Source organism: Camelus dromedarius, chromosome 10 (genome assembly GCF_036321535.1).
Source record: "Camelus dromedarius isolate mCamDro1 chromosome 10, mCamDro1.pat, whole genome shotgun sequence".
Lineage (NCBI taxonomy): Eukaryota > Metazoa > Chordata > Mammalia > Artiodactyla > Camelidae > Camelus > Camelus dromedarius.
In genome coordinates this window covers 18314725-18341721 of record NC_087445.1, presented here as the reverse complement: position 1 = coordinate 18341721, position 26997 = coordinate 18314725, and the positions used below count along the sequence as shown (strand labels likewise).

The 26997-nt window shown below is 36.2% G+C and overlaps 3 long non-coding RNA genes across 3 annotated transcripts in view; 2 read left to right on the top strand and 1 right to left on the bottom strand.

Annotated features, from left to right (window-relative positions):
• The window catches only part of LOC135322256 (uncharacterized), a 28557-nt gene extending 16529 nt beyond the window's left edge, over window positions 1–12028 (top strand). Inside the window, exon 3 of the long non-coding RNA XR_010382629.1 lies at window positions 11975–12028. This is a non-coding gene — a long non-coding RNA (uncharacterized LOC135322256). The remainder of the gene's footprint in view (window positions 1–11974) is intronic.
• LOC116152596 (uncharacterized) lies at window positions 1613–18973 on the bottom strand. The gene is made up of 4 exons (XR_004136123.2): window positions 18669–18973; window positions 8830–8873; window positions 6089–6200; window positions 1613–2432 (listed from the first exon to the last, which is right to left on the bottom strand). It is a non-coding gene; the product is annotated as an uncharacterized LOC116152596 (long non-coding RNA).
• LOC105092867 (uncharacterized) lies at window positions 12790–25996 on the top strand. The gene is made up of 5 exons (XR_004136127.2): window positions 12790–12968; window positions 15305–15436; window positions 19930–20016; window positions 24221–24367; window positions 25775–25996. It is a non-coding gene; the product is annotated as an uncharacterized LOC105092867 (long non-coding RNA).
• Window positions 25997–26997: the final 1001 nt, after the last annotated feature.

Sequence of the window (26997 nt, the reverse complement as noted above, 5' to 3'; positions counted from 1 at the left end):
GGCCTTTGTTTTCCGTGTTTTCATTGGCCCTGTGAGAAGCCTGGAGCAGCTCACACACCCATCTGTAGCCATATGAGTGGGACTGAAAAGTGCTGACACAGGATTGCAGATCAGGGCCTGCGGCTTGCCAGGGTAAACTTGTGTAATGCACTGTACATCCCTCCTAACAACAGTGGTTCTTTTGTCACTTCAACAGAGGCTATTAGAACACGAGTCATTAAAAAGAGCTTTAGAAAAACAGGCAACATTTTCCAATATTGTGGCTTTAGGCGATCCCCATAAAGGATCAGAAGCTCCGGAAGAAGTGAAACATTTCGTGAGTAACTAACAGTAGATGCAGAATCAGAATCTGAATTGATTAGAAGCAAGTGATATTTCAAAATATAATTTCTAAATGTCAAAAGAAGCTCGTTATTATAGAGAACTGGATGAAGATTAACTGGATTATTTTGTTGAATGTACATAAATAACACAAGAATACTTTCAAATCTTAAACAGGTCTGGGAAGCTCTAACTTACTAATAAAATACAAATTCAAAGAAACTGGCTTTAAGATCTTTCTTATTTTTAATACGCAAAAAAGTGTAATTGCAGGAGTAAGGATGGGAAAAAGTCCACTTTTCACTATGAAGAAAAAAAATCTGGTTAACATTTTAATGCTGTTTCTGCTAATGTTTTCATCACAAATACTTTTTTTACATAGTTGAACTCATAAAGTACATGTAATTTTGTTTCATGCATTTTCTTTCACTTTCATTATTCTTTAGGAGAGATCGGGGGTTGGCAAGCTATGGGCCAAATCTGGCACACTGTCTGTTTTAGTGGAACGCAGCCACACTCGTTCATTTTCAGAATTGTCTGTGACTGCTGTCATGCTACAAGGGGCAGAACTGAGTGTTTGTAGCAGAGCCCACGGGGCCCACAAAGCCTAAAATACCTGCTCTCCAGCCCTTTCTAGAAACAGTTTGCCAACCTTGAGGACAGACTTTTATTTAGAGTCACATGTGAACGATACTGTAAGGCTCTTGTAAACATATACTCAAAGTTTACACACCCGTGGACAGTTTCACCAGGATTTGTCTGATGAGGCTATTGTTTGATTATCTGTAACCAGATATATATATATATACACACACACACATACACATATACATATATATATCTCACCAGCTATATATTATATAATTTGCAAGTTATACATTTGAAAGTTAATTATACATTTGAAATTTAATATACATTTTAAAGTTATACATTTGAAAATTAATAGAGAACAGTATCATATCTCTTTTATACTTTAATTTTTATTTATTTCTTTGATTTGCTGTGAGACAAAATAATTTCCCTTTTTTTAAAACACTTTTAGTTCCTCTTTTATCAATTGCCTTCACATGGCTTTTGCCTATTTTGAAATGGAGTATTCTTTAAAAAGTAAATCTATAAGGGCTGTACATTGATTCAGAATATCAACCTTTGTTTATTGTTTTCCCTTTGAAGATGGTTTTTCAGGTTTTATTTTTCTCTCTTTGAGAGACCTATTTTGAAACTTGTAAGTTACTTAATCTACATACAATTTTCTCTGTGAATTCTTCCAAAGCTTCTGAGTTTAAATTTATCCAGTATATCATGTTTAGGAAGTATCTTGTTATTTTTAATTTTTTTAATAAAAAAATTTTTTTTAAATAAAAGGGGATTGATACTTAAATTTATCAAATGCCTTTTCAATGTCTACTGATTTTTTTCAAATAGTTTATTTTTTAGAAACAGTTTGGGGCTCACAGAAAAATTGAGATGATAGTACAAAGAGTTTCTATAAACCCCACACCCAGTTTTCCCTATTATTAATATCTTACATTAGAACCGTATATTTATTATAATTAATGGACCAATATGGATATATTATCATTACCCAAAGTCTGTATTTTCTGCTTTCTTTAGTTTTTACCTAACATCATTTTTCTGTTTCGGGATCTCATCCAGAATGACACATTACATTTAGTCATCATGTCTCTTGGGCTCTTCTTGGCTGTCCCAGTTTCTCAGACTTTCCTTGATTTTAATGACTTTGACAGTTTTAAGGAATACTGATTAGATATTTTATAGAATGCCCCACTAGTAGAACTGTTCTGGGGTTTTTTCATGTTTGGGCTGAGGTTATGGATATTTGGGAGGAAGACCACAGAAGTAAAGTACCATTTTCATCACACCGTATCAAGGATACATGCTATCAAATGACGTATCACTGTTGATGTTGACCTTCACACCTGGCTAGGGCGGTGTCTGTCAGCTTTGTCCACTGTAAAGTTACTCTTCTTTCTTCCTTTCCTTCTTGTACGCTTTGCAATGAAGTTACTATGTGAAGTCCACATTTAAGGAATGGGTGGACAAAAGTCAAAACTCACAGAAACAGAGAGTAGAAAAGTAGTTGCCAGGGGCTAGGGGATGGGGACATAAAGGTTAGTATAAGGGTATAAACTTTCAGCTATAAGACGAATAAATTTTGAGGCTCTAATGTAAAACATTGTGACTATGGTTACTAGTACTATATTGTATAATTGAAATTTGCTAAGAGAGTAGAACTTAAATGCTCTCACCCAAATCAGAAAATAATAAATGAGTTGTTGGATATATTAATTAACTAAATGGGTGGAATCTTTCCACAATGTATATATATATATCAAATCACCAGGATGTACATTTTAAGTATCTTACAGTCATAGATGTCAATTAATACCTCAAAAAAGGTGAAATTAAAAAAAAAAAGCATCTCAACAGATTAAAAAATGAATAAATAGGAATGGGAAGTTATTCTCCCTCTCCTTGAGGATGGAGTACTTACATAAATTAATTGAAATTCTTCTGCATGGGAGATTTTTCTCTACTTCCCCATTTATTCAATTATTTATAGCAGTATACACTCATGGATATTTCTTTTATACTTTGGGTTATAATCTAATACATCTCTTTATTTTGTTGCTCAAATTGTTTCAGATTTGGCCATTGGGAGCTCTTTCAGTTGGCTCCTGGATCTATTTGATATACCTCTATCAATACAGGTGTTTGTTTTCTGGGGTTTTTTGTTTGTTTTTTTTAAAGAACTTTCTTCATTTCTGGTACTACAAGATGCTCCAGGCTTATTTTGCATATTTCCTCCCTCAGCATTAGAATCAACCATATCTCTAAGGAGCCCTGATTTCTTTAGTTAGTTTTCTGCTATCAGAAACCAAGATTTAGCCAGTAGGCATGCTTATTGCTACTACCTGCAGGTGCTTCTAGGACCTCTTAGCTGACAGAGCAAGGTAATGTATGTGCTAAGCCATACATATAGACACATACATAAATAGTTCTCTGTGTAATCACTTGTATCAAAAGCAACCTAAACACGAATTCACACCTTTGTTTCCAACTCTAATCCATTACCCCTCATACATTTTAGCTTCCACTGGCTGATCTGTATGCTCCCACTCCAACAGTGAGAAACCCTGCTCCCACCATCTGCCAATTCCAGTATATACAACGAGCACTATCAGAATTGCTAACCCAGCATCCCTGTAGAAAACAACTTTATCAACTAGCTAGAGTGCTTATGTGCAGTACCTTTCACTTTAAGTCATGGAGACTCCATTCATTCTAAAGTTATTTTATCTGTCCCCTGATTTTTAGCACTAATTCTACTGCATTTTCTATACACATTCACTTCCTGTTTCTGGTTGTCAGTCATGAAATTGACATGGTGATAAAGAGAGCAGGTGGTACATGTTACAGGTTTTCAAATTTCATGAGGTCATAAAATATGTATGTACACATATTTATAATAATGCCTTAATCAAGCAGAAGGGCTGGTATTAGATTGCAGATAGCAAACAGTATAAAAATGTTTATGTATAATGAATCACACCGATATATGCAAAGAAGTGAGGTTGGACGGAAGTTGTGGGCTTTATAATAACATATTTCTCTTCCTTTGAATTTGCTGTTCTCAGCAAAATGAGTGCAGCTTCTATACCATTAACTTTCTGCCATGGCTATTGCTTGTATTATATATGATAATGTAAAGATTTATGTGGGATTTAGTCTCAAAAATCAGGTAATACAAATATCAAAACATAAATATCACAGACATCTCATGCTAAGTCATCTTATGAAATGCTCCAATCAATAGAACGCCGAGCAATAGTCTGATTATCAGTAAAGTATCTGGCTTTGTTGAGGTAGTCCTCACATTAAAAATGCAAATAAGGAACAGTGAATGTAAGTGATTCTGAGATAGCACATTTAAAAATCATCCCTCTAAATTTCCTGCTTTTCACTATGATCTCTTTACTCATTATTTTTCTTCTTGCTTCAAGTTGCTTTCTAGTTTTGTTGGTTGTCTATTTGACTATTTAGAAATAAAGTGTTATACTCCATCAGATTTACAAGTTACATGTTGGATTTAGACATTGAGACGGTTACTTGAAGTAGAAAATGACATTTTGGTGGTGACTGAATTCACGTAAAAGCTTTTTGAACAAAACAAACAAACCAATAAGCAAAAAATACAGCTCAGTTCATTGAATACACTTAACACTAAGTCACACTACTGACATTAGTTTTGATTCACAAAGCATTTACATAACAGACATGTAGAACTTCGTGTTTATTGAGTTAGTGAAGGCATGAACAATATCTACCTTGACACAATTCTGCGTGTGTAATATTCCCCTCTACCTTTAATAATGAGAAAGTTGAGGCTCAGCAAGATTAAGTGAATTACTTGACGTTATACTGTTAAATAAGTGCTGAGGTCAGATGCAAATCTAGGCCTTAATCATCAGAAGGGCAAATATCATGTCTATGTTACTAATGACAGTGTCAGCAGTCCTAGCAGAGTGGTACATAGTAGCTGCTCATTACGTATCACTGAGCAAAAAAAAAAGAAAAGGGGTGCTAGGTATTTGGAGAAATATAAATTTCACAAAAGAAAAAACAGGTAAGTATAGAACTTGATAAATGTTCCAATAATAGCTAAATAGATGCAGAGGATAGCACAAAACCTATCAGAACTTATAAACTCTGAAACTAAAGGCTTTTATTTACTCATTTCCATTTTACATCACCATCATACGAAGTGATAAGACTTCATTGCTTTCAGCATTTCAGTGGCATTTGGTTCATTTCTGCAGAAGTTCTTTTCACACATTATTTTTAAACTTCCTTTATGTTATTTTTCAAAAGTTCTCTTTTTCAAGTACTTAACATCACTTTTTTCTTGGCATGAGAGACAAGATTTTCCATTTTGTTGCATACATGTGTTTATAGGGAGGGAGTTCTATTTCCTTTTTTATTTTTGATGTCTTCATTTTCCCTGCCTCTGATTTTTAGAACCTAAAATTGACTATCATCTCATTTTGAAAGATAAAATGCCACAAAGATAATAATTTAGAAAATGAAAGTGAAAAATCGCATCAATTCATCCTCTACCCACCTCCTCGAGTATAACCACAGTTAACACATGAGTTGATTTCTATTTTTCAATGCATATACTATGACTGGTCTCATGATCCATTCATTGGCCTATGTTTGAAACCACATTGATTCCATCAACAAACTCTTTATTCCCTACTAAATGACAAGTAACACCTAAAACTGGATACTTTGTTATGATATCTTTGAGCAAATTATCAATGTGAAGCTTTTTTTTTTCAACTTTCCTCTGTTGAGTCACTATCTCAAATAGCTCATTCTTTCCTTCCCTCATCCCCACTGACACTGCAGTAGTGCACAATCAGCTGTAGATGAAGTCTCCATAATGGTCTCCCATATTTCACCATTCTATCCTCTGCCTAATTCATCTTCTTCAGTATCTCAAGTGTAATCTTCCTGCAACACAAACCTAATTGCAGCTTATTGTATTAACCCTTATCTGCTAAGTCACATGTAGAGACCGTGGCTGACCACCATCTTGAAGGCTTCGAGGCAGATGGGACTTATGGTGTGTCTGAGTGGTGCAAAGATTATTGGCTGTATGAACCACTGCTGGACTCCTGACTCACATCCACTTAGCCTTGTCTCTAATGTCAGTGCATGTGCAGTGAGCAGATTGGCTTACCTCATGCTGACATATCCTCTCCAGCACTTGATGTTTTGTGCTTTTGCCTTCAGGTTTTTCCAATGCCGCAGTTGCCTTTGGGAAGCCCTCTGTTCCAGCTGGTGTGCTCAGTCTGGAAGTATATAGGAATTTATTTGCTTCAAAGTAAAGCTCAACGAATGCAGGATATGAGCTATAGGGGAAAAAAAATCATCAATCCTCAAGTAAACAATTCCAAAAGGTATTCTACATCCTCTTTAGAAGATTCCAGGCAGCACTGAGCACCTGCAATAGAGATTTTAATAATGCATCTGTGTATTTGCTTTTCCACTTTTCCTCACTTTTCCCACTCCCTCACTCCTGCTCCCTGTTTACAAGTTCTTGCTTGAGGCACTACTTCTGGGAAAACTCAAGCTAAAAAAAGGTCCTTAAATCCCAGTATCTCTGTCCTCCATTTTCTACCCTGTTTTATTCTGTGTTTCTTTCTGGCTTCCCTGTTATATGCCAAGGGAATCAATGGAGAAATAAAAGGGAAGGACTATCAACAAATAGTTAAATAGAATTTCTACAAGGACTTAAGCTGTCAGTTGAAAGGGTCCACTGAGTAGCCCAAAAATGGTTAAAAATAGATTATTTTGAAGTTTTTCTCCATGAATAGTCTGTTTTTATTTCTGCATCTGGTGTACAGCTGTCCTCCTAAGATTTTTCTTTATTATTCGTATGTGCCGAAACTATTTCTTACACCCTATGCTTTCTTTCTTGAAGCACTTCCTCAATAGTCTTAGAAACAATTCATAGAAGGTAATTTTTTTGACTCCTTGAAAATCTGAAGAAGTGTTTCTTTTCCCCCTACATGATTGACTAGATACGGAATTACAGGTTAGAGATTATTTTCTTTAAATATTTGAATGTCTTGTTTTCAGTGTCATTATTGAAAAATCCAGAGCAATTGTGTTTAGAATCCTTTACATGTGCTTTTTCACCCTCTCTGGAAGCTTACAGAATCTTCTTTAGTCCCTAGTGTTCTGAATTTTCAGATAAAGTGCCTTGATGAAGGTCAGCTGTTTGGTTCTGATCTCTGTGTTGATGTTTTGTAATTCTTGGACGGCTTTAAATTTTTCAGTTGTCTTTTAAATAAACTAAAAGAAGAAGAAAGAAAAGAGATGGTCTTTATATTTACCATTTCTACTTACTTTTCTTCATTCTTTACTGTGACTATGAGTTTCCATCAGACATCCTTTTCTTCAATATGAATAACTTCTTTTAGGGCTGACTAGCTGAGTAATACATTTTCTCAATTTCCGTTCATCCCAAAAAAGTCCATTTATCTTCATTTTCAAAGGCTATTTTCACTGAATATATAATGCTGGTTTGATAGTTTTTTTAGTTTTTGTTTTTGCCTTTTAAAAAAAAATTTTCCATGCTTATACATGTTTTATTGTGTTTTGTCTCTATTGCATCTGATGAGAAGTCAGACATTACTTGCATCATTGTTCCTCTCTGTATAATATATTAGTTTCCTTTTAGCTGCTTTCAAGATTTTCTCTCTTTGTTTTCAGTAGTTTGATAATGATGTGCTTAGGTGTAGTTTTCTTTATATTTATCCTGCTTAAGACTGAGTTTCTGAAATATGTAGGTTAATGTTTTAAATGCATTCATAAAATTTAGGCCATTATGTCTTCAAATATTTTCCCTCTCATTTTTTCTCTCCTCTCCATGGAGGACTCCAATTATATGCATGTAGAGTTCTTGATGTTATTCCATAGTCATGAGGGCTCTGTTCAATATTTTTCAGTATTTTTTTCTTTTAGCAAATAGATCTTAAAGTTCCCTGTCCTGCTCCCTGCCTTTTCCCCCTGAAATTTTCAATCTGTTTTTAAGTACTTTCAGGGATTTATCACTTACGACATTATATGCTGTAGTTCTAGAATTTTCATTTTTTAAAAATAGTTTTTACTTTTCTGTTGATACTTCACATCTGTTCACTCTTTACAGTCATAATTTCTCTTAAGTCTTTGAACATATTTATGATAGCTGCTTTAAGTCTTTTTCTGCTAACTATGACATCTGGGTAATTTCAGAGTTTGTTTTGTCTTGAATACTTTGTATCTTGGCTCTAGGTCACATTTTCCTTTTTCTTCTAATTTCTAGTGATTTTTTATTATATACAAGGCATTGAAGATAGTTTGTTGTAGAGATTTTGGGGTCTGTTACCTTTGTCAACAAGAATATTGACTTTGTTTTGGAAGAGGGGCATCAGCTGAAATCTCTGCTTAGTTTTTTAGCCTTTCAATGGTTGCTCTTTGCTGGGCCATTTGTAGTCTCCTCCATGTGTACATCATTCAGTAGTTAGCCAAGGATTTGAAGGAAGTTTACATGGAGATTTGGGGGCTTTCTCTGTGGTTTCCCCCTTTTCAGGGCTTTCTCTGTTTGATATCGAGTCACTTTGGCATCCCTGAATTCCTTCTCTTGACTCCTCAAGTCAGAAAGACAGTGACTTTCTTTATGAACTTCACCTACCATGCACTATATGGGCTGAGAGATGTCCTCAGAAGAAAAGCTTTATAAAAGTAAACCTCACTGTAATTGCCTTCATTCAAGGGTTGAACCACCTCCACCTTGGCCTCCTTTTGGTTGTTCTCAAGTACCTTCATATAATTGTTTTTCATCCTGGTTTAGAGTTTATAATGGCTATCTGTGGGAGGGTTAATCAAATATTCAGCCATTTCTAGAACCAGACTCTAGTATTAAATAGATTTTACCTTGTTATGTATCTCTTTAAAAATCTTCAGTGGCTCTTCTTGGTCTAAAGAATAAAAACAGATTCATTAGACTGAATGCACACTATTTTAAAATTTTTCCCCACAACAGATTCCATATTCCAGCCACACTGAACTGGTCTCCATTCTGTTTCACTCTGCTCCTTTGCTCATACAATTCTTGAGAAGAGCGTTTCTCCTATATTTGCATGTCCAAATGCTGACTGTCCTTCAAGACCTAAGTCAAATGTCAATTCCTTCATGAAAACTATCCTTCATTCTCCAGGGTGAAGTGACCCCATTTCTACTAAACAGTTTCATTATTTCATTCATTTAATAGGCCACTTGGGTGTCAGAAGTCATAATGAGCACACAGGTTTAAAAGATGGATAAAACACAGTCTCTGTCCATGAGGAATCTCTGTTCCCATAGTGATAGAGAAACCCAAGTTAACAGGAAGGTGGTAAGTGTTCCAGGCAGAGGTTGCTGTGGGAAGCTCTGAAGAGGGAAGGCCAACTCAGTCCAGGGTAGTAGGGACATCTCCTTAAGTACTCCTAGACCTGAGTCTTGAACAATGAATTATCTAGATTAGATATGTGTATCAGAAGAAGAACATTCCTGAAAGAGAAAACTACAAATCTGCAGGCAGAGAAGTATGCATGAATATGTTTAGAGAAATGCAAGTTATTTATATAACTTACAAAAAGTACATTATGTGTAAGTGGAAAAAATCTAGTCATCCTTTCTCCTCCTCTCCCTCCCCCTTCTTCCTCATCCTCTATTGCAAATACTTCTAAAAATACAGTATCTTCTCTTTAATTTCCCTGTTACTATCTTAGTCCAAATCACCATCAACTTTCAATGGACTTCTGAAATGCTCTTCTAACTGGTTTCTCTGCTTCTATTCTTATGCCCTTGAATATCAGTCTTCACTCCACAGCCTAAGTGATCTTTGGAACATGTAAACAGGATGAAGTTGCTATCCTGCACATAATCATTCAATAGCTGTGCATTGCACTAAAATAGAGCCCAAATTCCTTGCCATGGCCTCCCTGATCTCCTTGACCTCCCACAAGATATGGGCACTGCCTACTACTCGGACCTCATTTTTTATACTTGTCTTTGGCCTTAATGCGCTTCAGAAGTACTTGGCCTTTTCTTCAATTCTCAAATACTCCAAGAGTCCCTCTACCTGAGGACATTTACATTTGCTATTCCTCTGCCTAGGATGCTCCCTCTTAATCTTTATAGTTGGTTACTTCTTGTCTTTAAATTCTTTGGAAAAAATACCTCCTTTGAGGGACCTTCATCTCCTCAGTTACATCCTTGCTTTAAATTGTTCAGATCACTTGTGATTACTTCAAATTATTTTATTTATTTACTTGTTTAATATCTCTGCCACCAGAACCATATGCTTATTACAAGCAGGGATGTGCTGTAAATTCTTCATTCTGCTCTGTATCCTGGGAGGCTGACTTCTAAGAGCTGCCTCAACTGGGTTTCCCTGCCCTCTGGCTTCCAACTGAGTTCATTTAAGTAGAGATCAGAGGGCAGGAGGAAAGGTTTAGTGGTAGCTGCATTTTTCTACTGAAGGTCATAGCTTCTTTCAAGCAGTCCTCTGCTACAGCTCTTCAATTCATGACTGTTTCCTCTCTGATGATTTAGGCCTATAGGGGATAAAGTTGAATTATTTGGCTTCTCTTCCTAGCTGTTGCCAGCCTCAGGATGCTCCATTTTCCCCTAATGCTGTCCACATTCTCATTAATAGATCCTTCATTAAATGCTCTTTAATTATCTGTTTCAAGTATGCCATTGTTTTCTTTCTGGGACCCTGAATTTTGTTCTCCGATGTATTGACAGTACTTAACAGAGAGCCTCATACAGGTAACAATCATCAAATTTTCTGAATGCATGGATGAATGATTGAGCTCTTTTGCTCTGTACTCAAAATCTATTAAGCTGTAAACTCCTTTAATATTTTAAAACCATGATTCTATTTTTAAAACTAAACTTGTTGAGAGCATAATATCTGTGTATTTCATATATATATATATACATATATTGTGAAAATGAGCAATTTTTTCTTCAAATAACTATATGTTTGGTTTTTGGAAATACAATGCATTATTTTTAATATTTACTATTTCCTGGGGTCTAAATCATAGACTACACCATAACTAACAGCTACTTTTATAGTTGAAGAAACTGGGGATCAGATCTGAAGTGATTTCTTCAAGGACATTATGGGACTAAAACCAATTTTTCCTTTCAGGTCTTTGCTCTCTTGATGATATTAGCTTGTTTCATCAATTACTAAGTGAATCCTCAAGTAATTCTTACCCCAGAGCCACCTAACCTATTAACCATCCTTTTTTCCCCTGCTAGTTGCACAAAAGTGCCATTTCATTCTGGTAACCAAAGCTCTTATAATCCAGAAGAGATTCAGGAAGCAGCTGCCACTGAGTTCAGTCTTTGACCAGCTTCCTCCTGGTAGACAGAGGCCCAGTTACACTCTGGACAGGACTGAGCATCTCCTCCTAGGTGCTCTGGCCTCCTGGTATATAGTGGAAACTGTAGCAGTTCACCCAGAGCTCCTGCCCCTCCAGATCACTGGCTGGGTGACTACCCCATCCTGGCTTCTCCAGGGTCAGCCCTCCTCTGTGGTCCAGCTCTCTCAGTCAACCCTGTGAGTTTGTACTGGTACATACAGTATAGGTAGATGCAGGAATCATCTATATAGATGTTTTTCATCCTAATTAATTGGCTGTGTGTCTTATTATGACCTGCTTGTGGGCAAGGACTGAATGTTAAATGCTTTGACTCCTTAGCAGAGTGTTTCAGTACTTATCAATCATTTAATTCTACTGAGTGAAGAAGGAAATTCTTCAAATCATGAACTTTATATCAACATCATCAAAGTTATAATGATAAGCTAGCTCATTCTAGGTATGTTCTGGGTTGTGATACTAAGGGAGTAACTTTAAAACTCGGAATAAATTCAATAAAATTACACATTATGATTACAATGATGTATATATATATGTATGTAGGGGTGACAACTAAAAAATTAAAATAGGTGGTGTAAGTGTAGTAAAGTTACTGAACACTTTTCATTTCTTTTGCTTCGTTAAAAACATTATTTTTAAAGGATATGTGAAATCAATACAAGGTTGGAGGAAGAAAACTTGGAAGAAAATGATAGGTGAGTAATGATAATGATTAAAGAGCTGTGATAAAGAGAGTTAGAAATCAAGTGGTTTCTGGCTTGGAGAATTTGAAAAGTGCCTTGTGTGAGGAGGTTGATCTACGAAGGATGATGACCATCTCCGTTAGGGACCAGACAGGAGGCAACAGGCTTAGGTTATAGCATGAGGGATTTAGATAAGAGAAAAGGAAAAATTTTCAGACAGTGAGATTTGATAGACACTGGAATGTGTAACTGGGGAAGCTTGTGGAATTTCCTTCTCTAGAGGTCTTTTAAAAATAGAACAGCATCTCATCTGCTTGAAGGATGGACTCTGTTTGACCTCTCAGAGTATCCACTAAACCCAGGAGGTACACACACCTTAGAGAAGAAAGTAAGTCTGAAGGATCCTGAGCAGCTTGTGAACTGAAAAGAGAGTGAACAAATTTTATATTTAATTTGATTTATATATGTCATAGATGTAAATTAAGATGTTACAGTTCTTTCTTCTCCATTTAGTTGAATGTTTTCATTTTTAAGCCCTGGAGATTAAGGGTTTAAGTAAAAATATTGTAGGGATGGAAAGAGGAACTCTTACTGTACTTTAGAGCATATTTTTATGGGAGCACAGGTAAAAAGAAAAAAATATTCTGGACATCTCTGATTTTGATTTTCCTTCCTATTCTAAATAAATTTCAAAAAATACTAGCCTTTCTGTTTTAATATTTTTAGGGTAAAATTTAAAAAATTAATTTAGTCTAAATGTTTCTTTCAGTGTTTTTGGAAGAACTGGTATTCCAAACTGGAAGGGGTTTTCTGTATTTAATTTCCTCTCCGGAAGTTTACCTTCAGAAGTCCAAGTGTAAGGTCAAGCCTTGGGTTGCCGGAAATGGTAATGTCCTTTACTGTCTGAGCACCCAGACAGTACTTAATGAAACATCCTACTTTGTGGACATTGGTAAGGATTAAAGTACTTTAACTATTTCCTCTTAATTTGTGATTTGTGATTTCTATATTTGGTCTTCTAAGACTCAGAAATAAAATTACATGTAAGTAATAGCTGTGTTCCCTGCATTCAGCTCTAACTGCAGATTTTCAGTTATAGGTGATACCCCTCTTTTCCTTCCTAAAAACCAAAATATACTGCAGCTCAAAAGGGATATAAGTTTTAGAACTCATTACCTACGTCAAGCAAAAACAGTTCCAGGATATTCTAAACTTGATTTCTAACTCTGTTTTGTTGACCTGAGAACATTTACAGGTTAAAGCAGTAAATCGTAATATCCTATATTCGTAGAGCTCTTCATATTTGTCCAAGTGCTTACTCAGCTAATATCTAATATGACCTTAATAAGAACCTCATGAATATCATGATCTTACAGATGAGAAAATGGAATCTTAATAAGATGTAACTTGCCCACGATCACAAAACTTGAAAACGCAGAGATGGAACACTTCTAATTTCAAAGCCTGTGTCTTTTCCACGGCATCATGCTATGCTGTATGTGAAAATCTGTGATTTGCTGGTGTTTTATTATTTTCACCATTGACGAGATCCTTGCCTCTGATTCATTCGGAACCAAAACCACATTAGAGACCATTACATTAGTGTTATCACCAAACAGAAGGTTGTGCTAGCATTCTCATGGAGTAAAACACCAAAAGTGTTTTAAAATTTTGCCATTCCACATATTAAGTCATGTAAATTTTTGATAAGGCACTTGGTATGGAGATTACAACCTATTCCCTTTTTTAATTTAATTTTTTATTGAAGTGCAGTCGATTGACAATGCTAGTTTCATGTGTACAGCAAAGCGATTTAGTTATACATATACATATATATTTTTTCAGATTTTTTCCATCATAGCTTATTACAAGAAATAGAATATAGTTCCCTGTGCTATACAGTAGGTCCCTGTTGCTTATCTATTTTTCATAGAGCAGTGTGTATCTGTTAATCCCAAACTCCTAATTAATCCCTGTCCCGATTTCCCTTTTGATAACCATAATTTGTTTTCTATTTCTATACAACCTATTCTAATTCATGCTAGCTGTTGATTATTAAGCAGCATTTTGTTTTTATTACAAAACTTACTTTAATTACTGCATCAGTCTCTGACAGAATGCTGAATACAACTTCTATATTCCCAGCTCTCTGTCCTGGGTGTCTTTAGGGTACAGTGGCTTTATTTCCTTCTCTAACATTTCGGAAGTTTGTTTAATACTGACTCAGAGGAAGCATTCTAGCTGAGTCCTCACATGGTCTTGTTTACAGCTCCGGAGTGCACATAATAGATAAGCTACTGATTTCCACAAGACCCCCGCACTTCCTGGGTGTGTGGGTGTGTGTGCTTGCGCCTGTGAATTAAGATTGTGCAATCTCCCTGCTAGCTGCATCAAGTTGCAAAGTCATTTCACATCTCCTAAATATTTCTCTAGCAAGCCTAATTTCATAAACCAAAACCATTGTATTTCACAGGAGGTGTGCTGGTAACTAATAATTAACACTGAAAAGTCCATGAGTTTATAACAAGATCAAGCCTGATATTGAGGCAAGTAGTAGAGAAATCTGCCTAAGGAAATATTCTGAAATAAAGCTGCAAATGGCCATGGATCCATCCATCTGCAGTATTTCTTTCATTGACTGTAATGATAACTATCACTTATAGAGAGCCTAGTTATGTGGCAAGAACTTTGTCAGCTCAGCATCATCTTATTTGATTCTAACGGTAGCTCAGAAAGAAAAGTATGGCTAAAGCAATTTAGAGAAGAAAGGAATCAGAGAATTCAAATCATGTGTCCTGTGTTGGCCTGATCTCTCTTTGGTTCCTTTTTTGATGTTATTTTGTATGAAATTTAATCATAGGTTATATAAGTTATGGTAGAATTTATTAGAAGAACTGCCTCTGTATATTAAGGGGGTTCAGGCTAAAGAAGTTTGGAGAACGATGCTAGTGGGCTGAGAATAGCTCCATCAAACTCTTGACTATTTCAGGGAGGTGGATCCAAGGCAGAAATGTCACATAGACCTCAGACCATTCTTACCTGGAGATGGAGACTGTGTACAGGACTGGGTATGTAATTTGTCTTGGGCACAGTACTGAAGTGATTAAATCCATCATGAACAAGGACTGAACATTAAAAATCCAGAAGCAGGTTTTCTTCAACCAGCTCTTTGCATCACAACTGAGAACCTTTATTATCTCAAGATTTTGCTTAGCAAATTTAGTCATTCCTTGTAACTCTTAGTTTTTAAAAGTCATCATAATTTTCCCCTTTGTTTTCTCTTTCCAGCTGCTGCTGCTTCTGAATTATGAGGCATGCCATGCATCACTTCTGCAGTGGATAGCTTCATTTTTTGCAAAGTGCATGGAATGAAGATAGTGGGGATGATGACTGCAAGCACTGAAAGACCTAAATGAATGTGTAAGAATGACCACAAGGCACCAGACGTGGGTGTATTTATCCGTTTGTCTCATTACCAAGAGGTTTTAGTTCCAAAAACATATCCGGAAGGATTTAGTTTTGGGGAAGTGGGGAGGGAGGAGTGGAATAAGGTTTTTGAACTTTTAAACAATTTATTTGATCTTCCAATTGCTATATTCTATTTTCTTTACATCAGAATCAGAATTCCTTAAGAGACACTTAAGGGTTTTCATACCAGTGTCCATAGGCATTAGAAAGTTGATTTTGAAATTTATTTGGTATGTTAACAAAAAGGCATTTTATTTTAAAAAAAAATTGGAAATTGGAAAGTTTAAATTCTAGTTATTAAAACAGCAATTAAACCTTTCTGTGGCCCAGAAATACACTTGTCTTGCTGGCATATGCTATGCTCCATTTGCAGGCTAATTGTGTTTATGTAGTTCTGTCTCATGTTCTACTTGTCAAATAGGTCATGCAGTTTCATGATGAGAGATAAATTAAGCCCCTTTAGTCTTTGCAGAGCCGGCATAGGACAGCGGTGAAGATACTCAGTTCTAGAGTCAGACTGCTTGGGTTAAAATCAAAGCTCTGCCTCTACCAAATGTTGTGACCTTGGGCAAATTAGTTAAACTCTCTGTGCCTCAGTTTCTTTATTTGTAAAATGGGGATGATAATAGTATTACTTATCTTGTGGGGTTATTATGAAGATTAAAATGAAAGAATCATGGGAAGCGCTTGGCACATAGTAAGAGATTAATACATGTAATTCTTCAGAATTTACATATAGTCATATTCACCTTTTTCTGCTGTACAGTTCTATGAGATTTAATACATGCATAGATTATTATAACCACCAACACACCAACACAGTAGGATACAGAATATTTCAATATCCCAAAGAATTTCCTTATGCTACCTCTTTGTAGACAGACACTAGTGCCACTCCTCTCCCTCCCCCAGATCCTAGCCCTGGCTACCATTGGTGTGTTTTCTGTCCCTATGGTTTTGCCTTTTTTCACAATGTCATATGAATGGGATCATACTGTGTGTGATCTTTTGAGACTGACACCTTTCACTTAGCATAATGCCTTTGTGGTAAAATCTGATTTATACAAGATCTTACCTAAAGAGCTGACTGTATGTAAAAGGGATTAGATGAGAGTTTTTTTTAAGGATCATTAAAAGGAAAAAAAATTCAGATTAGTATCATCCAAAAGGAGAGCTTGGCTTAGTATGAGAAAGGACATTTTCAGAGTTATTAAATACCAAAATAGGATGCATCTGCAAGAGAAAATAATTTCTGTGTCATTATAAGGTGTAGAGACATAAGCTGAAGGGTCACCTGGAAAGCAAGGTGTAGAAAGAGAAAAATGTCAAATGAAAATTAACTGAGAGAAAAGTGTTTGTGTATGGGGACTTTGAGTGGGGCAAGAAAGGTCACAAATAATCCCAAATAATCTGTAAACGTTAACGATATTCATATGTGTATCATATGGATGCAAATTAACTGTTGTTGGGAGCAGAGGGGACTTGGACCCTAATTACCTTCCTAGCTGACCTGCACAATTGGGCAGGTTAGGCAGCTGCTATTACAAATGAGAGAAAAGAGAAATCTTCACCAGGATGGGTAGAGAGTGCACAGTGGGGTGAGGGATAGCAAGACTGAAGGAATGGAAGGGGCTGGGGTGGAGGCTGAGCAGACAAAGCTGCAACGGCAGGGTTGGGTTGTAGGTCAATGCACTGCATATTTGGTCTTGGGACAGCCATTATCATCATATGCTACAAATATCACGTGCATTCTAATTTACACACACATGCACACATATTTATACATACACGTACATTATGTGTGTAAATGTATGATTTTAACTAGATCCATCTTTATTCTGCCAATCAGTTAACTTGCTTCTAAAAAAAATGGAAAGTTTATCACATCAGTTATGATTTTCTGGGCACCTAGTAGGGTAATTCCTATGCTATTTAATTTAATCCTTGATTCAATACTCTGTGGAGAAATTACTTTATCCATTTTACAGATGAAGAGACTGAGGTAATGAGGAGTGAAGTGACTTACAGAGAAAGAGAGACAGTGAATAAAGGCAGAGCCAGATTTTGTTCTCGGCAATCTCTATTAATCTTTAGAGTCTAGGCCTTTGCCTTTGCTGGACTTTTGCCTTAGCTTTCACAGGATGATGACAATGGTTGGATTTTGGAGTTTTTCTATTTGAAAATCCATGATCCAGTTTTAAATACGAGGGAAAATATATTTTAAAGTATATTCTATGACACTTTCTATTTGTGTCTGTTGTTGTTGTTATTATTATTAAAGGTATGTCAATACCTTACATCCACAGTTACCCACTGAAGTTAGCAGGAAGTTTAGGAAAGGAACCCTAAGCTATGGAAAAGTCTTAGAATCAGAAGACCTAAGTTAAAACTTCAGTTCTGCTCTTTACAGCTGCCTGCTCTCTCTCAGCTTTGTGTTCTTTGGTGAATTCAAAATGCCAATATCAACTTCCCAGGGTTATTTTATGATTTAAATGAGAAAACGTATGGGCAAATGCCTAGTTATGCTCATCACATGGTATGCATTTACTAGGAGGTTGAGAAATTAGATAAAAATATAATGATGAAGCACCACTAATTTCAAGACTTAAGCATAAGGATAAAGGATATGGCTTTATTTATTTGGACTGTGGCCAGTTTGGGGCTCTGGTCTATGCTTGGTGGTTTTTGAGTAGAATACACAGGACTGTTTTGTTTATATTCAACTCAATCTTATGTATGTAAGTTTGAGTCTAGTTAGATCAACAAGGCATACACTGAATGAATTAAATTGAAGTATGGGATGGTATATAGATTTCCAGGAGAGTGCACATCTAAATATATATAACCTTTATACCATTATTCTCTCCTTTTAATTGCTCTCACATTGAGACAAACCCCTCTGGAGACTTCATTACTAAAAGTGAAAAAAGCCAAACTGGGCTGTGAAATTATTTGTCCCTGCTTTATTTCAGCACCTAGTCTTTTCACTTAAACCTCTCCTCTCTGGCCTGAGAGGAATGCAAATGTGAACAGTTAAGAAACCTATGTTCTACTAGGATTCAACGTTCCTATAATTTCCTGACTGTGTTTGCATTCGGCTGCATTATTCCATTTGAAGACTGGCGTTTTTCACCTTTTTAGTAGCACTGTTTCTACTCTTCATTTGCAGTTCAGTTCTACTCACCAAGTGTATTTATTGAACGTTGGCTCCTCCTCCTGTTCCACATGCTGGGACTTGTTGACACAAGGGAGGAAGCCAGGCACACCGCGGGAGCGAGGACTGAAGGCTGGGAAGCCGGCTAGGAGTCAGCGCCCGGCGGGGCAGCATTGAGGAGAAGCTAGCGTGGGGAAAACTGAGGACTGGCGGTGTTGAGAGCAGGGTGCTCAGCTGTAGGCAGCCGTAAAGTTGTTAAAGCAGGAGGAGTGAGGGCAAGCGCGCCAAATTACTGCTGGAAGCCTGGCCGCTGCCTCCAGCCCCAGCTGTGTGTCATCCCGCCTCCTCGCGGCACTGAGGCACGAGCGCGTGCGTGCGTGCGCCCCTCCATCTTTTTAAAGGCACAGGTCACAGCTTCCGATCCCAGAGGCGAGAGGAGCGTCTTTACAAAGCTCGCTCGTTGAAAGTATTTTGAAGGATCGCTTTAAGCACAATATTGGCCCGATTTGTTTACAACTGTGGGGGGGGGATTTTTTTTCCCTCTTCTACTCACAATTCCTCATTACACAGGTGAGCTAAGTCGGTAGTTGCCAAAGGCACAAAGTAATGAAGTTAGATTTCAGTCTGTCCCGTGCTTCAGTCAAATTGACCACATAGAATTGAAGTTCATTGCAAAATGTTTAATTCTGTTAATGATGCAGAGCTCCCAAAAGCTAAACAAAGTCTTTGGTGTGTTGTTTTAAATTTACTTCCGAATAGCTGGCCAGTTGTATAATACTCATCTGTCCTACAAGTGGACATGTTTACTGCAGAAATTACTGAAAAAGACAAGGCCAACATACTCAGTGTCTTCCCGATGAATTTATTGTTACATATTTTTACAATATCCTGGGCATTATCAACATTTAATTAAAAAAAAAACTTCTATATCTTACAAAAATTTCTCACTTACCTTTAAACCTTACAAGAATCCCATGATGTAGATGTTACTACCTTCATTGTGCTGTGGAGGAGACAGGATCAGAGACGTTAAGTGCTTTGTCCAAGAACACACAGCCAGGAAATAAATAAAGCCAGATTCTGAATCTCTGTCCACAGCCTCCAGTGTCTTTATTCTCTTTTTCTAGTGCAGACAGTTTTTGTGTAGATGCTAACAAAATACTGAGTGATACAGATGATACACTATATCTGAAATGAATCTACTGTCCATGTTATAATAATCTCTTGCCTTCTCCTTGTTTCTCTCATTTCCTATCCTAGTTTGTTTAACAAGCCTCTCTCTATTCACTAGGTCCAAAATCGTAATAACATGATTACGGGCACAGAATTCAACAGTAAGAGGGAGCCATGTTATCAAGAAAGTCAGAAACACACAAGAGTGAGTACTCTGTGAAGAGATTGATTATGTGTCAGGTGGTATATTAAATCTAAAAAAGACAAAATAAAACAATTAAAAAGAAAAAAATGGCTTACTGTTTGGAAAATAATAAAGTAGGATCCCAACTGATGCCATAAGCCATATACTAAAGTGAAATCTAGATAGATTAAAAAGTAAAAGTAAAAAGTCATTCAAAACTATAAGAACGTGAATAATTAGGAGAGGACCTCATCTTAGGAGAGGGCAAGAATTTTTAAGCATCAAGGCAATGAAATAAAGCACAGATGAATGTCTATAGTTTTCATTACATAAGAATTTACTTCTGAATAATCATAACATAAATAAAATTAACAAAAAAGAGAAAATATTTGGCATCAGATTAAGACTTATTTTTCAGGTGTAAAAGGCCTTTACAAATCAAAGACAAAAATAACTAAGACTGCAATGAAAAATGGATGAAGGCTATAACTAGACAATTCTGTGAAGAAGAAATATGTGACTAATTGTAACTAAAAGATTTCAACCCATTTCTTAACAAAAGCATTAATTAAAACAAGATACCCTTTATCTATCAAAATAGAATGAATGTTTCAAAATATACATTGAATTTTGGTGATCTAGTGAAATGGACACATACATATGGGGAGTTATAAACAGATGCAAACTGTCTGGGGACCACTTAAATTGTTTTCTAAGAACCTCAAAGAAGTTTGTGCCTTTTGACCTCATAATTCTTTTTCTAGGAATGTAATCTGTGGTTTTATTAAAAATTCACACAAAGATACGTGTATATATAGACACACACACACACAGATTTTTATTTCAGTATTTTAGGAAACTTTTTATTATGGAAAATTTTATACCAATATAAAAGTAGAGGTAATATTACAATGAATTTTCATGTATCTGTTATCCAGCTTCAGCAATTACTCATATTTTCCCAGTCTCATTTCATTTGTTTCTTATCTTTCTCTCTTTTCCTCTCTCTCTCTTTCTTCAGGAGTTTTCTAAGCTTTACAAAGTATCCAAAGAGAACTGAATGAGTTTATGTTTGAATTTCTTTATTGTCTCAAGAATGTCTTTTTATAATTGTTTTGTTCACGTTAGAATCCAAAAGAGGCCTGCACATTGCCTATGTTGATGTTATGTCTCTTAACTTTTTTCTAATGTATAACAGTCCTCCCTCTTCCTCTTTCTCCTGTTATTTATTTGATAAATAAACTAGGTCATTCGTCCTGCAGAATGTCCTACATTCTAGATTTAGCTGATATCTGCTTCATGGTTTCATTTAAATTTTTTTCTATCCCTCCTATTTCCTGTAAACTTGTACTTAGAATGAGGCTTGATTAGAGTCAGGCTCATTTGTATTTTTATTTTTTGGCTACAATACTGTATGTGTGGTTTTTGGTACTTCCTATTGTATCATGCCAGAATGCACAGAATTTCTGGTTGCCCTGCTTTTACTGATGCTAAAATCGATCTGTAGGTTCTGGTGAGCCATCTTTTATCAAGTTCCCTATTGACATTTTACATAATTGCTATTTATAACATTCATTAATGGTCATTGCCTACATCTATTACTTCATTAGAATTATTTTTACTGAAGTGTGGTTGACTTACAATATATAATAATGAGTTTCAGGGGTACAGTATAGTGAGTCAGTATTTTTACAGATTATACTCCATTAAAAGTTACTACAAAATAATGGCTATAATTTCTTGTGCTATACAATGTATCTTTGTTGCTTGTCTATTTTCTACAAAGTAGCTTGTATCCTTTAACCTCATACCACTAATTTGCCTCTCCCCCTTCCCTCTCTCTTTTGATAACTATAGTTTGTTTTCTAAAGATACATACACCCCAGTGTTCATTGGAATTCACAGAATGGTATTTTTCCAATTCTGCCAATTCTTTTGCATAAATTAACTGGAAATTTTCTGTAAAGAGAAACCCTTCCTCCCTGTTTAGTTACTCTAAAACAGTTCATGAAGGAAAGGCATGGCACATGCTTGATTCTTCCCCTTATTTATTAATTTTCAGAGTAATGGGTTAATGCTCTTCCCACCTCTATCTCACTGGTTTATAATGGTGCAAACTGGTAGCAACATAAATGTCCAGCAGCAAAAGATATCCTGTTGTATACTTATGCTATAGACATTGTGTGTCTTTAAATTTAAAAGAATATTTAATAACATAGAAAAATATTCTGGGTAAAATAGTAAGTGAAACAAGACAGAAATGTGCATATAGTGTGATCCAAATATTATCTAAAATACATGCATTGTAAAATACTGTCTCAGCCTCAGGTATTAACATGATTACCATAGGATAGTGAGTTTTGGGGTCTTGAAATTTTTACCTTTAATTTTTATAGAACTTCCTATAAAATATATCAATTTTATTATTTTAAAAATGTAAATTTGTTTAAAGGAAAGGCCTCTGGATAAGTCATACTCAAAGAAATGGATACATGGTGATCTTGGCTCCAGCTTTGACCTCTGTAACTTCCGAATTTCTCTCCTACATCTAAATGAGTCTTTCTGGTACTAACCAAACAATTGTAGAGATTTAAAATGCACTCAATTCTATAGACTCAGAGACTTCTTTTTCATTAAAAATAACACTCTCTGTTGACTCACAGAATCAGTAGAATGGGATCTATTAAATCCTTTCATGTTCAGCTCCATTCGATCAGGTCAGATGATAGCCGAACTCATTTCCTGTTTTTGTTTCTTTCCCGTGTGTTTGTATACTTTATCGACTGGTCCATTGGTCCATATCAGATGAACAGATGGATCACAATCTCAAGACTGCATTTCTCGTCAGGGCCTATTTGACATACTAAATTTGTCTGTTGCTTAGTTTCAAGATGAGTGAAATTATCACTGGCTTTGATTCTGACAATTCTCAGTGATCCCCAAGAAAGTACCTGATTCTACACGGATCTCCCTGAGGCCTATTTTCTACCTCTGTAAAACGGGGATCAGGTGTAGGGTTGGTTCCAGCACAAGTAGGTAAAACTCCTGGCACAATCCTCAGCAATTAGCAGGTGCTCAACAAATGCTAGTTTTCTCTTCTCTCTTCCCAAAGAGAAAGGGAAGCAGTCTTTGGCACTTTTACTATATTCTAAGATTAGAGAGCCGATCTTGGGGTCAGGAGATCTAGATTCAAGTCTAGCTCCACTCCTGGCTTTGGGCAAGTGATAAAAATAAACGTTTTTGTGCCTCAGTTTCCTTATCTGAAAATGAGGATAGTAATAATACCTACTTACAGGCTGCTATGCATATCAAATGAGTCAACTCAGAGTGCTTAGAACCTTTTCTGCCACAGAATGGGAACTGCAGGGTGTAAGCTATTGTCTTTATTATCTGCCTAGAGGAATGGAATTTCCAAGCTCAAGGTTCAAGGCAGTTCCCCCTTGGATGATGCGTGAGATCCATTGACCACTTCTTAATTTTCACTTCTCATTTCCTAAGTCTTATACAGAACTTCTTCCTTCTGTTGATATATTTAATACAGCCACACAGTTCAGACTTTACTTAATTAGGTCAAGGTTTCCTCTTATGATTATAACTGATTAGACTTATGTGAGGTTTATCCCTTTTTCCTTGTCTTTTTTCCTTTTTATTGTTGTGATGGCAGTGGTGGTGGTTGTCCTGTGCATGTGTGTGTGTGTTTGTGTGTGTTGTGGTCCTGAGATACAGTGGTACAACCACCCTGATGCACTTGGGTGTAGTTTAAACTTTCACACATCCATTTTATGATTAGTTTTTTGTTGGGAAATTGCTACAGATTTTTGCTTCTGTTATGGGACATTTTATTAGTATATCTCTCGAAAGGTAAACATGGCACTATGCTTGGTGAGGGTAGGAATGGGATAACCAAGTTCTCCCATACACGTTGACAACAGGGGATTATCAGACAGGTTTGGGAGAGGGTGCCGAATAACAGGCATAGGTACAAACCACATGGCCAAATTATTCAGGACTAGGCAGACCTGAGTAGTACACAGGGAACACTAGATCCCAAATGGAAACACTATTCTCAGATTACATAGACTGTGTCAGAAAACATTTCCCACTCAAACTGAAGAAAATAACAATACCAAAGTAGATATAATGTACCCTCTGTAGCAGTAACTGAAGAGAGAAATTTTAAATGTGTTGCTAATGAAACCAAGATGTTTTTTCTATTTATTCATAGGCACCAGGGTGTTTCTCAAGCTGCATCAAAGTGATCAGTGTGTGTACCCTAGGAAAACAGGACAGTAGTATTGCAGGACACCTACGGGAATTTGTGTTGTTGAAACAAATCACATTATGGAAATGGAGTTTGGAGAAATGAGCACCAGTAAGTAAAGTCTTCTCACCAGGCGGCAATTCTCAGAGTAGAAAGTAAGCTGAGTGTAGGCCCCAGTTTCTGGGCAGAAGCATCTAGTAAGGATGGAATAATCCACTTAGATGCTCTTCTGAAACTATTAAGAGCACCTATTCCCAGCTGCTTTCATCCTGTGCTCACGAGGGCGCAGATTGGGGCATCATTTTTAACACTTAGTGTTCATACCTAACATTGGGAAGAGGTTTGTGAAAATGCCTGATGCTGGTAATCTTGTTAGATGAGCCTTCTATGTGGGGCAGAAAATCCAGGGCCGGATGGGCCATGCTAAGGATTTTGGGGTTTAGGAAGCCATTTGTGGGTTTTAAGCAGGGAAGTGAGAGTAAATGTGGTGGTATTTATAGATTTATAAAATATGAAATTGGAAAAATCATCTACTTCAGCTATATTAAATTAAAAAGAATCACTTGCTTTCCATTCATGAAAACTTTGGAAACACTCTTAAGGTAATGTACTAGTCAGGGTTCTCCAGAGAAACAGGATAGATATAGATACAGATATATGTCTATAGATCTATATACGTATATTATATAGACATATAGATCTATATGTCTATAGATCTATATGACATAGATCTATCTATATATTATATCGATATTTCATATTAGGGAATATATAGAATAAATTGGGTCTCCTGATTGTGAGGGGCAAGCCAGCATGCTGGAAATTTTGATAAGGGTTGATGTTCCATCCTTGGGTCTGAATTCCAGAGAGCCGCAGTCTGGAGATTCAGGCAGGGTTTCTATGTTGGAGTCTTGAGGAAAAGTCCTTTCTGTTCAGGAAACCTCAGTCTTGCTCTCAAGGCCTTTGACTGATTGGTTGACGGTCACTCACATTATGAAGGGTAACCAGTTTTACTCAAGGTCTTCTGATCAAATGTTAATCACACCTAAAAAAACAGCTTCCCAGCAATCTCTAGACTGGTGTTTGGCCAAAAAAACTGGGCACTATAGTCTAGCCAAGTTGATACATAAAATTAACCTTGCAGATAATGAAGAATTTACAGTGTTACCCAGGTGAATGTATTAGCCCAGGAAAGACAATTGACCATTTCTGCTTTGGGGCTGCAATCAGTAAGAGAGAGGGGCCACTCTCCTTATCTGCTTTGCACTTGGAAGGGAAAGCATGACAGCAGGAGTGTTTTATAGCCCTCTGGAAATCCAAGGTGATAAGTACCATTATTTGAACACTTCCCTTTTTGTCCTAATATCATACAGTCCTTTTATTGACAACTTTGTGATAAGGGCTAATACCCTTTAATTGTTGACATTGTGGAAATCTGCTAATTGATGTTTTGTTAATTGGAATTTTTCATCTTAAAATAAATGTCTCCACTTCTAATGAACAATCTTTTCTTTTTAGGAGGAAATGTTTATAAAATCCCAAGGATCCTGTTTATAGAAGATGAAAAAGGACATTGGGATGGGTTCTGCAAGGTTGTTAACAATTTTGTTTGATGACAGAAAAGGGAGAGTTTCCTTCCTACTTTCTAGTTTTAAAAATATTTCCCAGTACATTTTGGAGCGATGGTGATAAATACACTCAACAATAGAGAAGCATATATACAGTTCCAAGCTCATTACATTCCAAGCTCATTCATTTCCTGATGAGAAATTCTAGTTTCTTAGAAAAATTGACTTATTATTTAATTACATAAAATTGAAAGGTTACTTTGTGATTAATTATTTGAAATAAAAACAGTAATAACAATTTCTAATAATCCTCCATAAATTTCCTTTTAAACTCTGACCCTAAAACTTATTTACATCAGGTTTTGGAAAAACAAATCACCAAGGGTGTTATCAATTGCTAGTGTCCAATGCTAATAAACATGACTTTGATTCTACGTGAGCCACTTGGCTTTAAGGATCATGTTTTTTAATATACCCCAAGGTTTTAGACTATGTCTCTAAGCTTCTGAAATATACTCTTTACTCACTAATAGGACTTGGCAAGAGGAAGGGGTAAATCAATATACACACATGCTCCTGTGAGAAAAGAATTCAGGGTTGCAGGTGGTTAGGGTGTGGTGTTGGATAAATTATGCCATTGCCCTGTCATGGATGGATGTAAATGTCCAGAATCTTTCTGTCTGCATCTTATTTATTTATTTAAATAAGATTTTGACTTAAAAAAATCAACTAGCCAGGAATGAATTTATTGATGTGCATATCAAAGTATACAACAAAGGTTATTTCTGTTGTTTACCAGATTTTTAAGATCCTTTCCCCTCCTTCACGTATATTGCTCACAAATTCTAAAGACTGAAAATTGAACTTTTCACTAATTCGATTCATCATCTATCCTGAATTTTACTCATTTATATGCAGGATTCATATAAATGAATATTCTTCCTTTGTTTATGGTATCTAACTCAGTGGTTCCATTGCAACACTTGTGTGGTGAAATGGAAGAGTTTTGTGAGTCTGAGATTTGTAGGAGAGCTTCCTAAGTGTCAGGTACTGAGGACAAATATTCAAAGCAGTCCCCTCCCCTCGCAGAGTTCACAGTGCTATGGGAACCGAGATAAAGGAACACTTGTAAAACATTTTGATCAAAAGTATAAAAGAAGTTTGCATGGGATT